The 14,777-nt window shown below is 42.7% G+C and overlaps 1 protein-coding gene across 2 annotated transcripts in view; it reads right to left on the reverse strand.

Moving 5' to 3' along the window:
• Prdm10 (PR/SET domain 10) overlaps positions 1–14,127 on the reverse strand; it is a 111,172-nt gene extending 97,045 nt beyond the window's left edge. For both annotated transcript variants that reach the window (XM_042696194.1, XM_042696193.1), the window contains exon 1: positions 14,031–14,127. The gene's annotated coding sequence lies outside the window, so the exon portion shown is untranslated. The remainder of the gene's footprint in view (positions 1–14,030) is intronic.
• Between the last annotated feature and the right edge of the window lie 650 nt (positions 14,128–14,777).

Consider the following 14,777-nt stretch of genomic DNA (forward strand, 5'->3'; position numbering starts at 1 on the left):
CAGGGACAGTGCCCAGGCCTAGAGTTCAAGCCTCACAACCGACAAAAACAAAAAACAAAAAAACTGGAAGTATAGCTGTGGTTCTAAGTAGTAGAGTGCTAGCCTTGAGCAAAAGAGCTCAGGGACAGCTCCCAAGTCCTGAGTTCAAGCTTTACAACCAAAGAAAATAATAATTAAAAAAAAAGAACTTGAATATTAAGCTGTTTCCTCAGTAATTTCAAATGTCTTGAAATATGTTTGACTTCAGAAAAAATAATCCATTAAAATCACTTGGAGGAAAACCATTTTAGAGCACAATCTTCATGATTAAACACAACATTATGCAAGAAAAAATGGGGTAACTACTTGTTCATTATATCTCCTAAAAAACAGGTTTGGGGGGCAGAGGGGGGGAATGTAGTTGTGAAGATGGGAGGGAAGGGATGGTAGGGGAAAAACAAAGGAGGCATCAACAATGCTTGATAAGAAATGTACTCTATTACCTTGCTCATTTGATTGCAACCCCTCTGTACAGTACTTTCACAATAAAAAACTTATTTAAAAAAGAAAGAAAAAAAAAACACAGGCTTTTGTTCAGAGGAACTAAACCATAATTCTGACTCAGGCCTAAGAAACAAATTGACACTGGTTCTGATTCCCTTTAGAGTCAATTCATCGCCCCTGAAAGCAGGTTAAATAGGCCTCATCTGTTTTTCATTTTCAAATTCTCATTCCTCAATCACATTTAAATGTGAAACACAGAATGGTTTTTGAACATGTTTTTTTGTCTGTTGAGGGGCTTGAACTCAGGGCTTGGGTGATGTCCCTGAGCTCTTCTACTCAAGGCTAGCACTCTACCACCTTGAGCCACAGTCCAAATTCTTTCCTATTTTCTGCTGGTTAATTGGAGATAAGAGTCTCATGGACATTCCTGCCTGGGCTGGCTTCGAACATTGTACAATCAACAGATCTCAGCCTCCTGAGTAGCTAGGATTACAGGCATCTAGCTTGACCAAGTGTTTTACTAACAAAATGTTAATTTAAATGACACATTAAGGGCATTAGTTAACATAAACATTCTATCCTGGGTTAGAAGTGTAGTGTGCTCACTAGATTCTATCAACACAGATTTTTGTTTGTTTGTTTGTTTTTGTTGGTTGTGGGGCCTGAGCTCTGGGCCCGAGAGCTGTCCCTCAGCTCTTTAACTCAAGGCTAGCACTCTACCACTTGAGCCACAGTGCCACTTCCAGCTTTTTCTGCTTATGTGGTGTTGAGGAATCGAACCCAGGGCCTCATGCATGCAAGGCAAGCAATCTTACCACTGAGCCACCTCCCAGCCCTATCAGTACAGATTTTTTTTTAAAAAAACCAACTCTGATGGCTCATGTCTGTAATCCTAGCTACTCACGAGGCTGAGATCTGAGGATCACAGTTCAAAAGCCATTCTAGGCAGGAAAGTCCATGAGACTCAGGGACAGTGCCCAGACCCTGAGTTCAAGTCCCATAAGGAAGGAAGGAAGGAAGGAAGGAAGGAAGGAAGGAAGGAAGGAAGGAAGGAAGGAAGGAAGGAAGGAGGGAGGGAGGGAGGGAGGGAGGGAGGGAAGGGGGGAGGGAAGGGGGGAGGGAGGGAAGGAGGGAAATTTAACCTCTAATTTGGGGCTGGGGATGTAGCTTAGGGGTATAAACATGAGGTCATGTGTCCAATTCCCAGCACTGCAAAATGAACAAACATAAACTGTACTTCACTGGCATATATTTAACAGTTTTAATCTAAATTTCAATATCTTCCACTTTAACCAACTACAGTACACCAGAAATCTTTGCCTGAGATTCACACTTGTCTTTAAGTGCTTTCTCTGTATGGACCAGTGGAAAAGTCATGAATTTGAAAATAAGATTCTACTCTTCTTTTTGTCCGGTACTGGGGATTGAATGCTGGTCTGGCACATGATGCAAGCATTCTACCCCTGTGTACATACACACATACACAACAAGCCTTTTTATTAGTAGTTTCTTTCTGAGATAGAGTCTGGCTAACTACCTGGGCTGGTAGTTAGGAGGCTGGCGGCCTCCCAACCTCCAAGTAGCTGGGATTATAGAAGTATACTACCATGCCTCCAAGATTTTCATTGTATGACAACCTAACTCCCAGGTTTCATTGTTAACATAAAGTAGGATGTTTGTTTCAGTACAGTACAATAGTATAGAGTGTCCTGAAATTTTGATTATGTGTTAAAGTGTGACTATCATAGGCTAAGTATAGCATCATAAAGTCATCTTAGCCAGAAATGTCACTTATTTCCATTACTAAGCAATTAATTTGAAGATAAATATACCTTGACTATAGGCACAGGTTTTCTTTTACTTGATATATTTCACCACAAAATATATTTCAACTCCAAACTGATGGAACTGAAAAACTATGTGAATAGCATTTTTTCCTCACATGCAAAGACAAAATACAGACATTTGGGTTTCAAAATCGCAGACATCACTACTCTGAAACACTTAGCTGGACCATTTCATTCAGGTGCAGCCTACAAGTTGAATTTCTTTGCAAATGTACTGGGAGTCCAATGAGATCATAAAATCAAAATCCTTTAACAGATGCAGCTCTTTATTTTAAAATCAGCATAATCATAGTGCATCTGATTCAAAATACACACTGTGGAAAGTCAATGTTACTTAGGTAAACAACTAGTGGAACAGTAGTAATTATAGCTGTTGCCATTTACTGAGCACCTATCAGATGCCAGGCACTGTGGGATGCCCTTTAAATACTGGTTTTCATTGAAAAAAAAAAAAATATTCACCATAGCCAAAAATGGTTACTTGTCCAAGATCATAGCACTAAATCAGGTTTAGCCCTAGACTCCTGTGACCACAGAGCTTAGACACCTTTTTCCCTCCACCATGACAGCTTTTATTCTAGGCAAAGATGTCAGGACCCCAGCAGGGTTTTGGACCTGATGTTGTCTCCTTGGTTTCCCACCAGATGATGCAATCAAGAGGCTAGACTTCATCTCAAGGAAACTAAAGGAGATTGTAATTTACTTAACCCACAAACAGCTTTAATTGAGCAAATTGCTCAACCACCAGAGACCTGGATAACTACAAAGCCATACTAAAGAGTTTCCATTGTAACAACTTCCAATAATGATTTTTTTCTAAATACAAGATTTAACAAATGCCTATTCTGCACATAGGATTGCTTTAGGATCTGAAGAGCACATTGAATGAAAGGTTTTATTAAAACATTTGGCAGGGAAAAAAAATACTAAGCAGAGAGGGAAAGATGTAATTTATTTATTGTTGTTCAGGGGGAAAAGCCTGTTTAGAACCCATGTATATAAAATATAGCAACTATTAAATTGATTTATAACATGAAAATTAATAAATAATGCCAAATACTTTTTTTTCATGTCTGCAATTCTCTAATAACAGAATTGTGGGATTAGGAGATTGATGTGATTTTTTTTTCTTAAATTTTATTTTATTTAGTTTTGATACCTATATCGGGACATAAACTCAAGGCCTGGACACTGTCTCCTATTTTTTTCACACAAGGCTAACACTCTACCAGTTGAACCACACCTCCACTTTCAGCTTTTTGATGGCTAATTAGAGACATGAGTCTCACTCAGTCTTTTCTACCTAGGCTGGCCTTATATCTTATATGTTAGCCCATGAGCCACTGGTACTCAGCTTCATTTTATTGATAATGCTGAACTGTTCTCCAAAGTGGTTATAAAACATACATTCCTACTAGACAAGGATGGTCTCTATAGCTTAATGCTCTCAAGATTCAGTATTGCCTACTTTCACTTAGGTGGGTAGGATTTTGAATTGTGGTTATAACTTATGTTCCTTGGTGAGTCACAGGGTTGAACAGTTTCATATATTAGATGTGGTTTTCTCTCATTCAGGGCTTGCCCATCATTCTATTAGTGTATTCAGCATCTTGCTGCAGAGTGCCTGCTCTGTACTACTAAGGTCATGAATATGCTCTCCTATATTAACTTCCAGAAGCTTTATTGCTTTGCTGTTCATCTGCCATAGCTCCTGTGTCATAAATCAAGTGTTTGAATATGTATGAGGCTATTTCTGGACTCCTTATGCTGTTCCATTGACCTATCATTATTCATCTATCCAGTGCAATATCACATGTCTTAAGTGTTACAGCTCTTGTTGCCTAACTTTCTTTTTCAAGAGTGCTTTGCCTTTTCTTGAGCCATGACAACATAACTTTAGAATTAGGTTGTCTAACTTTTAAATAATTGTTGGGATTATATATAGAGAGAATAGTGTGTGTGTGTGTGTGTGTGTGTGTGTGTGTGTGTGTGTGTGTGTGTGTGTGTGTGTGTGTGTGTGTGTGTGTGTGTATAATAGAACATATTTATCAAGTTTTCTAGAGGATTGATACCTTTCCAATACTGAATCTCCAACACTTTAGTCCCTGTGCTGTGCATTAGATTTATTTTAAAGCATCTAATAAAGTTTTTAAATTTTTCCTGTAGCAAAGTGTCTGTGGCTCATGCCTGTAATCCTAGCTTCTCAGGAAGCTGATATCTGAGGATCACGGTTCAAAGCCAGCCCAGGTAAAAAGTCTGTGAGACTCCTACCTCCTATTAATTACCATCTCATCTGTATTGTAAGAAACAGTCGTATTGGATGATGATCTGTAAATGCCACTTGTTAAAAACAAATGTAAATGGGTACCTTAAAAAGAGAGTTTGAGGGCTGGGAAGGTGGCTCAGTGGTAGAGCACTTGCCTTGCATGCATGAGGCCCTGGGTTCGATTCCTCAGCACCACATAAACAAAAAGAAAAAAAGCTGGAAGTGGCGCTGTGGCTCAAGAAGTAGAGCGCTAGCCTTAAGCTGAAGAGCTGAGGGACAGCGCCCAGGCCCAGAGTTCAGGCCCCACAACTGGACCAAAAAAAAAAAAAAAGAATTTGAGATAAAATGAATTATACAGGACTTGAGATATTCACATTCAGTGAGACCAGAGGAGGAGAGGAACACAAAGGTGCAATGATTATGTGGCTCTGGTCATCTAAAATATTTATCTATATGAACTCCAAGATATGGAAATGAGGTTTTTTCTTTGTTGATACTTGTTTTCTTTTCTTTTTGTCTTGTTTACATGTCTTTGGGAAGGTAAAGTGGGCACAGAAATGGAGGGACAAAAGGTGAACAAACACAGAGACACTAGACACTATGCTGAAAATAAACACTGCAATTTATGGGTAGGGATGAGAGAAAAACTGGAAGTGAGCAAGGATAGGGGTGACATTGTCCAAAAAGAAATGTACTCTTTACCTGATTTATGCAACTATAACCCCTCTGTACATCATCTTTATAATAACAATAAAAATTGTTTAAAAGGGCATTTGAAAAAGCCAGTGGAACACAAAGCAATAACCAGTCAAAGGAATTATAGTGCTAGGCATCAGTGGCTCACACCTATAATCCTAACTACTTGAGGCTGAGATCTAAGGATCGCAGTTTGAAGCCAGCCAGAATAGGCCAGTGCCCAGGCCCTAATTTCAAGCCGTAAGATTGGCACAGAAAAAAAAAAAAAGGAATTATAGCTATTTACCTATCAGAAGGACTTAGTATTATTAGGGTTGCCCATAAAAATGATTTATGGCAAGACTGAAAATAACTTAATATGCCTTCCAAATCTTCAAGGAATTCTAAAAATATGGTGGGATCTGCTTTTAAAAATAAGAATTCTGAACTTACCATGTGATGCCTTTCCCCATGCTGATTAAAAAGAAAAAAAAAAGATGGTACTGGGAATGTAGCTTAGTGGTAGAATACTTACCTAATATGCATGAAGCCTTGGGTTCAATTCTTCAGTACCACATAAATAGAAAAAACCAGAAGTGGCACTGTGGCTCAAGTGGTAGTGTGCTATCCTTGAGCAAAAGAAGATCAGGAGTTCAACCCCCAGACTGGCAAAAAAAAAAAAAACAACAACAAAAACAAACATGGACTTCCAGCTCTAGCTACATAAACTTCCTTTAAAATTTTTTTTTCTTTTTTTGGTGGTGATAGAGATAAAAGCCATGGTCTTAGAAATGTGCTCTACCACTAAGCTGCATACATCCCTAGCCAACATCTATTATTTATAAATTTAAAACTAAGATTAATTTTTGGGGGTAGTCATGGGGCTTGAACTCAGGGCCTACGCATGGTCCCTAAGCCCTTTTTACTCAAGGCTAGTGCTCTACCACTTTTGAATTGCAATCCTACTTCCAGTTTTCTAATGGTTAAAGTTACCTGGGCTGGCTTTGAACTGTGATCCTCAGATCTCAGCCTCCTGGGTAGCTAGGATTACAGGCATGAACCACCAGTGCTGGGTTAAGTTCAATAATTTTGAAAAAAGAAAACTTTATTTTTGGCCAGTCCTAGGGCTTGAACTCAGGGCCTAGGCACCATCCTTGAGCCTCTTTTGAGCTCAAGGCTAGCTAGCACTTTACCACTTAGCCACAGCGCCACTTCTGGCTTTTTCTAAGTAGTTACTGGAGATGAGTATCATGGAATTTTCTACCTAGGCTGGCTTCAAATCATAATCCTCAGATCTGAGCCTCCTGAGTAGCTAGGATAATGGGCATGAGCACCTTGTGAAAAAAGGAAATCTTCAGAAACCACTTTGAGTATCTTCCTACCCAGCATCTTCAAGCCCAGGCAAAAAAAAAAAAAAAAAAAACCTAAGTAAGACTCTTATCTCCAATTAACCAACAAAAGACCAGAAGTGGAGCTGTAGCTCAAGTGTTTTGCTCCAGCACTAGCTTTGAGCAAAACTGATGAGGGACAGGGCTCAGGCTATGAGTACTGGCAAAAAAAAAAAAAAAAAAAAAGGATGCCACAAATTATTGTGGTCTTCTTTTTTTTAATAACAAGAGAAAACTGTGAACTTCCTTTTCCCAAATTCAAGTCTGACCTGGTTTTTTGTTGTTGTTGTTTTTGTTTGTTTGTTTGTTTGTTTGCCAGTACCGAAGGTTTGAACTTAGCACCTCATATTTTGTCAGCTTGCTTGGCTGACATTCTACCACTTGAATCATGCCTCTGGCCTGGTTTTTTATTGGTTAATAATTAGAGATGGAGTTTTAAGGCATTTTCTGACCAGGCTGACCTCAAACCACAATCCTCTCAATCTCAGCCTTCTGAGTAGCCAAGATTATAAGTGGAAACCACTAGCACCTTTAAGAAATGTTAAGTTATAAAAATCGCCATGGCCTGGAGATGAAATTCAGTAGTAGAGCTCATGCTTAGCATTCACAAGGTGCTGGGTTCAATTCCCCAGCACTAAAAAGGAGGAGGAAGAGGAAGATTTAAAAAAAAAAAAAGAGGGCTGGGAATGTGGGTTGGTGGTAGAGTGCTTATGCTTGCCTTGCATGCATGAAACCCTGGATTCTATTCCTCAGTACCACATAAACAGAAAAAGCTGGAAGTGGAGCTGTGTGGCTAAGTGGTAGAGCACTAGCCTTGAGCAAAAGCAGCTCAGGGACAGTTCCCAGGGCCTGAGTTCAAGCCTTGGGACTGGCAAAGAGAGGGGGAAGAGGGAAGAAGGAAAAAAAATGAGTAAGCAACAGCAAGTTTAGGGAAATTCAGCTAATGGTGCTTAGCGTGACTTTTCTTAATGGATGACAAGCTCACTGATTATCAATTCATTACTTTTAACTGATGAGCTGAATACATTAATTCAGTAACAGTTAACACAATTATCTGCAAGTGGTTCTAAGATGAAGACATTCTTCAAAAAGAGTAATTGTAGGTTTGTGAAAGCTATCATAGCACTAGAAAAATCAAACATGGCTACAAATTAGCAGTAGTTGTTAGTTCACACCACAGAAACCGGAAGATAATAAGCACATTAAGTCATAGTGTTCTGGGAACACCCTACCCTTTGAGGCAAAGGCTATTTGATAAAACTCTGGGAGCCATGTAATCTTAAATGCTCTAGTGGCTACATTGTTTAAAGTAGAAACAGATGAAATTAACTACAAGGTATTTTTTTCTGGGGCTGGCTTTTTTAATATTGTTATAATAAAGGTGATGTACAGAGGGGTTACAGTTACATAAGTCAGGTAGAGTACATTTCTTTCTGGACAATGTCACCCCTTCTCTTGCTCACTCTAAGAATATGTTTTACATAATTCAATCTATCTAATATAGATTCAATAGCTTACACATTGAGACATTGTATCCTTTTTCCTATTTATAATGGAAAAATATATCTTTTCTTCCTACTTTCCTTCCTCAGAATCTTGTATATTTATTTCACATGTACAACATTAGCCATATTTCAACGTTCAACAAGCCACAAATGGCAACTGGCTATATACAATACTAAACAGGGCAGATCTCAGAAACTACAACAAGGGATGCTGTGTAGACTACAATGTCAAGAGTCAGACCACAAGACTGAATGATATAGGCCAAAAAAGGCGGGGGGAATATTTAGCTCCTATTTTCTAATATTTGAAGTAAATAGGAATTTAAAAATGAAGAGTTGGACACTGGTGGCTCACACCTGTAATCCTAGCTATTCAGGACGCTGAGATCTAAGGATCAAACTTTGAAGTCAGTCTGGGTAGGAAAGTCTTGAGACTTTTTTCTCTACTAAACTACCAAAAAGACTTCCTTTTCAGCCATGCCTCTTCACCATGCAGTGCCCCCCCCCCCCCGCCGGGGGGAAGGGGGGGGCAGGCACAGCAGTTCGATAAATAAACTTCTCCTGCCTGAAAATAAATAAATATATAAACTACCAAAAACCTGGAAGTGGAGCTGGGGTTCAAATGGTAGAGCACTAGCCTTGAGCAAAAAGAAAGGGACAGAGCCCAAGTCCTGAGTTCAAGCCCCAGAACAAGCACACACACATACAAAGTATATATAGTAGAAAAATAAGAGTCTTTTAGCAGACAATAAAATTTGCATAGGGATCTTGAAGTCCTGTGCAACACTGATTTCATAACATCTGTTTCAGTAGATATTAACAAGTCTTGCTATAATTTTAACTTGGAATTATCTATAACCTCCTCCATTTGCTTATATACAAACAAAACATCTGTCCCCTAAATTGTTTCCAATTTAGCAAGGTGCCAATAGCTCACACCTGTAATCCTACTCAGGAGGCTGAGATCTAAGAATCGTGGTTCAAAGCCAGCCTGGGCAGGAAAATCTATGAGATTTTTTTTTTTTTGGGTCTGGTCGTGGGGCCTGAACTCTGGGCCTGGGTGCTGCCCCTCAGCTCTTCAGCTCAAGGCTAGCACTCTACCACTTGAGCCACAGCACCACTTCCGGCTTTTTTCTTATGTGGTGCTGAGGAATCGAACCCAGGGCCTCGAGCATGCAAGGCAAGTGCTCTACCACTGAGCCACCTTCCCAGCCCCAGTCTATGAGATTTGTGTCTCCAATTAACTATTCAGAAAAAGCCAGAGCCAGGCACCAATGGCTCACACCTGTAATCCTAGCTACTCAGGAGACTGAGATCTGAGGATCATGGTTCAAAGCCACCCTGGGCAAAAAAGTCCGTGAGTCTATTATCTCCAATAAATCACTAGAAAACCAGAAGTGGCACTGTGGCTGAAGCAGTAGAGCACTTGTCTTGAGCTAAAGAGCTGAGGGATAGCACCCAAGCCCAGAGTTCAAGCCCCACGACCGACCAAAAAAAAAAAAAGCCAGAAGTGGCACTATGGCTCAAGTGGTAGAGCACTGTCCTTGAATACAAAGAGGCTCTGGGACAGCACCCAGGTCTTGAGTTCTAGCCCCAAGACAAGACAAAAAAAAAAAAAAAAAATTTGTTTCCAATTTATCCATAAAGAACTTGTTTCCAGTTGCTTTCTATAACCTGAACAAATTTAAAATCTACACTAGTATAATTGGTGGGAAGCCACTAAAAGATTTCAGAAAGGAAATGGAAATACTCTTTTATGAACACTGTTTCAAGAGTTGTAGGAAATAAAAGGGAGTCACGCCAACTCAGAATGTTCCAAGCACATTTTGAACCAGTGTTACAGTAAGAACTTTAAGGACACAGGAGGCAGGTGCTAGTGGCTCACGCCTATAATACTAGCTATTCAAGAGGCTGAGATTTAAGGATTGCCGTTCAAAGCCAGCCAGAGCAAGAAAATCCCAGAGCTCTTACCTCTAATTAACCACCGGAAAACTGAAAGTGGCATTGTGGCTCAAAGTGGTAGAGTGCTAGTCTTCAGTAAAAAAGCTAAGGAGCAGTGCCCAGGCCCTGAGTGCAAGCCCTACAACTAACAAAAAAAATTAAAAGACACAAGCCAGACACCTATCACTCAAGTAGTGATAACCAGAGTAAATAGTATAATGATAGAGGAAAAAAGTCTTCAGTGTGGATCAAAACAGCATAGCCAGAAAAAGTTCCCTGGGCTAGGAATGTGGCTTGGTAGTAAAGTGCTTGGGTAGCATACATGAAGTCCTCGGTTCATTTCCTTGGTACTTCATAAAAAATAAATTAAAAAACAAAACAAAACAAAACCCATTCTACTCCCAAAAATGGTGCTGTGCCTCAAGGTGTTAGAGTGACCCACAGGGAAAAAAAAAAAAACTTGCATACTTGAAATTCAAGATAAAGGATCTAATCTTATGTGAAGCAAACTTCTGAGCTGTAGAACTATTACGTCATCTTTGAGGGGGAGAAAAAATATAAGTTAAAAAAAAAAGTTCCGGGGCTGGGAAGGTGGCTCAGTGGTAAAGCACTTGCCTTGCATGCACGAGGCCCTGGGTTCAATCCTCAGCACCACATAAGCAAAAAGAAAAAAGCTGGAAGTGGCGCTGTGGCTCAAGTGGTAGAGGGCTAGCCTTGAGCTGAAGAGCTGAGGGATAGCACCCAGGTCCAGAGTTCAGGCCCCACGACCAGACCAAAAAAAAAAAGTTCCCCAATCACCCTCCTGCCCCTCCCCCACGAGAATCTCAGCTTGTCATTCTGCACAGGTTAAGGCAAAATTTTCCTATTTCAAATTTGCAGGGAAAGGAAAGAAAAGGAAAGGCACTGAACTCAGGGCCTTGCACTTGCTAGTGAAACATTCTACCACTAGCCTCAACATTTCCTTTGCCTTAACCAAATTTTCCTCCCTTATTCTATTACAGTACTTATGATAAATTTAAAGAATAAATTTTTCTTGTGAAAAATTACTGAACGGGTGAGTCTATACTCCAGGGTGGAGTTGGAAGACTATGCTGGTGGCAATAGGTCAAAGTACATCAACATTCAAGTTTTAAACAAACTGGCTAAACAAACCTTGCAAGGACAGGATGTTTTCACCAAATTATTTTTACCCAACGAAGTTCTGCAGTTACCATGTGTTTACAAAGCTTAAAACTTACTGAACAAATTAAAACTACAGCTCAGATCCCAGGCCTTTGACAAATTCTGCTCCTTATTCAAAAACCTATCCCTTGTCAATTAGGTTATACTTTAAAAAAATATACTGAAACTCAGCCTGTAATCCTAGCACTCAAGAAGACAGGCAGGGTTATGAGCTGGAAACAAGCCTGGGCTCCGGTGCGAGACCACCTCAAAAAGCCAAAAATAAATAAACAAGTAGTAAAATTAATCAAAACATTATTTTGTAGTTCAAAGGACTTCCTGAAGCTCCCTTCAAATAGAAAATAATGAAAAGTGGCAAATCATCTACGAAGCCCTTAGATATACATCTGCATTACAAGACACTAAACTCCACAAGTGCCAAGTGTGTAAAATATTTTATGCATGCACACACAGACATGAAATACACCAAAATATCAGTAATTATCCCTAACACAATCTATATTCAGTCATGATGCAGCATATTAAACATTACAAAAATAAATGTGGCAGCCAGGCCTTGGTGGCTCACCCCTGTAATCCTAGCTACTCAGGAGGCTGAGATCTGAGGTTCACGGGCAGTTAAATCCGTGAGACTCTTATCTCCAATAAACCAATAGAAAACTGAAGTGGTGCTGTGGCTCAAGCAGTAGAGCTCTAGCCTTGAGCTGAAGAGCGCAGGGACAGTGCCCAAACCCAGAGTTCAAGCCCCACGACCGACAATAAATAAACGTGGCTTCTTCAGAAAAACAGAGCAACTTAGGACCCCAACAAATAATCAATATAGCAATAGATTCACATGGAATAAATGATTGACAATGTGGGAAGGATAAAAAGGACTTGATCCAAAATACAAACTGTAATTCTACCAAATGCTACCTATTGTTCAGTTTAAAATGGTTTATTTAGGGGCTGGGAATGTGGCTCAGTGGTAGAGTGCTTGCCTTGCAGGCATGAGGCAGAGTTCGATTCCTCAGCACCACATAAGCAGAAAAAGCTGGATGTGGTGCCGTGGCTCAAGTTGGTAGAGCGCTAGCCTTGAGCTGAAGAGCTGAAGGACAGCGCCCAGACCCAGAGTTCAGGCCCCATGACTGGCAAAAAAAAAAAAGGTTTATTTACACTGGGTTTACCTCAATTTATTTGTAAAAAGCAAACCTAGTAATTTTCTAAATATACCAGACAGAATAGCCTTTATATGCTGTTGAGCCCCTAATTCTGATTTTCATTTTAATCTTGTTTTTCTCAATTCTAGAGCAAAAAATAGTATTGCTTATCAACGCAGAAGCTATTGTGCTGGTGATGGAAGGTGACGGAATACACACTACATTATGTTAAGGGTCCTCCTGCCTTCAAACAGCTTACAGCGGGGGTGGTGTGCTAAGAAGCACACCGATCAGGGGCCACAAGACAGCACCTAGCGACACTGTTTTTAATAAAAGCTAAGTACGATTGGATTTAAATTAGACATGCTTAGGGGTGATGAGTAGGAAAGATTCTAACAGGAAAAAAAAAACATCAAGAGGACGCTGAAGACTGGGTGACAGCACAGAGCCGCCCCTCCCTCCACTTGCTCAAGTGCACACATGTTGATTGAAAAATGGGTTGAAATCCAACTACCTAGCTAGCCAGGGTAAAAGAACAGGCACGCAAACTTAAGTTCCTGTGCCTGTAGGGCGCACGGAAATCAGTCCATCTTACTTAGCATATAGCACCTACACCTGACTATAGACTCAAAAATGCTTAGTACGAGCCGAGAATCAGATGGGTGACTGTAAACCATCAGCCTGCTTTCCAACACGGGCTGACCCCCTCCGGCCTTGGCACTGTCCCCCGGGTGCCGGCTGGCCCGGGCAAAGCCTCCGTCCACCCCACCCCGACCTGATGTTTACAGACAGACCCAGGAGGACAGACAGACCGACCCACTAGGGTCACCATAGCACCCCCGGCAGGCGGGGCCCCGCGGTCCCGGCACAGCCAACTTGCAAATACAGGCCAAGGGACCAGAAATCAATGGCATTTGGGAGGTGCGGTCTCGCCAGACAAAGCTGGACGCCCTATCCCACAGCCCTCCGCCATGCGCGCCCCGCAACCCGGGCCGCGCCGCCACCCCCCGCGAGGATCCTCGGTGCCCGGCCGGGCCCGGCCCGGTCCCGCACACACCCTCCCGCGGCACACCGTGCGCCCGCCCAACCGCTGCCGCCGCCCGAGCGCGCTGGCAACCCAACTGCCGTCCCGGCCCAACCAACGCGGGCAGGGGAGGAGAGGTGCGCGCGGCCGGCGGAGCGTGCGAGCCACTCGGGGGTCGCAGGGGGCGAAGCTGCGCGCGGGACAGGCGAAGGCGAGGAGGCGCCGGAGCCATCGCGGAGCGCCGCGCCAAGAGGGCCTCCCGGAGGGGCTGCTACCCCTTTCCCCTTGGAAGGTGCAGATGGTTTGACCCCCCACCCCGAGCGAGGTGCCGTGTCCCAGCCCCGGCTGGACTGTACCATCGGGCGGTGCCGCCGGGATTTCTCCCCCCACCACTACCATCAATTTCTCTCCCCCCCCCCCCACCCGGGTCCGCGGTCGGTTGGCCCCGGCCGGGCTCTGAGACGCGGAAAGAGCCGGGCGCCATTTTGGGTGGGACTAAGCAAAGACGAAACACCCTCCCAGTCGATAGGGTACTCTGGACCTTGGCTTATTCAATTCTCTTAATCCTTTAGGTACTTACACGATGTTGGGTGAGGGGAGCTGGAAGATCAGCGGGTCCTGGATCCTCTCTCCCTAGGGGTGATAGAAATCAACCCCCCCCTCCGCCTCCAGGTGGTTCTTCCCGCCGCAGAGTGGGAGCAGCATAAAAGGCGGGGCCTTATTAGCATAACCTGCCTGGCAACCTGATCTCGACCTTATATGATTGGTTAATCTCTGTAAACCCCATACCGTGCCTAGAGACCAGAAACGCTGGGCCGTAGTGACAGGCCCAGATTTTAGAGTCATGACGAAGATCCTGAGACGCTAATTCAATCGGCAGGGAAGCCAAAAGGAGATTCACACAATGGTCCAATGACTGAAGGCTTCTTTATTTCGTGCTCTGCTGTTCGTGTAAAATCCAATCGAAGAGCAGGTCTCAGGCAGCGCTGGCGGGCGTTTGTATTCTAAACCAATCAGAAAGCCCGACTCTTCGCTTTCAGGGTCAAGCCCCTCTGAAAACCTGGAGAGGTAGAGGAGGGAAAAGCCTTCCATGCTGCTGGCGCGTCCATCATTGGAGATGGACGGCTCCCCAAGGTCCCTACCCGCCTCCCTCCACGCCTGAGAGTCCTGGGAAGCGCTTGGGTGGGACGGTGTCTGATTGGACATGCGTCCTCTCTGGGGCTTCCCACCACAGCAAAATTGCAGCCCAGCCGGCCTGCCTGCTGAGTGTGGGTGAAAACCGAACACTTGACACTCCGCAGCTGGGGGCTTTTTGCTTCGGAGACAC

The sequence above is a fragment of the Dipodomys spectabilis genome, unplaced genomic scaffold, assembly GCF_019054845.1.
Source record: "Dipodomys spectabilis isolate Male_0828 unplaced genomic scaffold, ASM1905484v1 ptg000201l, whole genome shotgun sequence".
NCBI lineage: Eukaryota > Metazoa > Chordata > Mammalia > Rodentia > Heteromyidae > Dipodomys > Dipodomys spectabilis.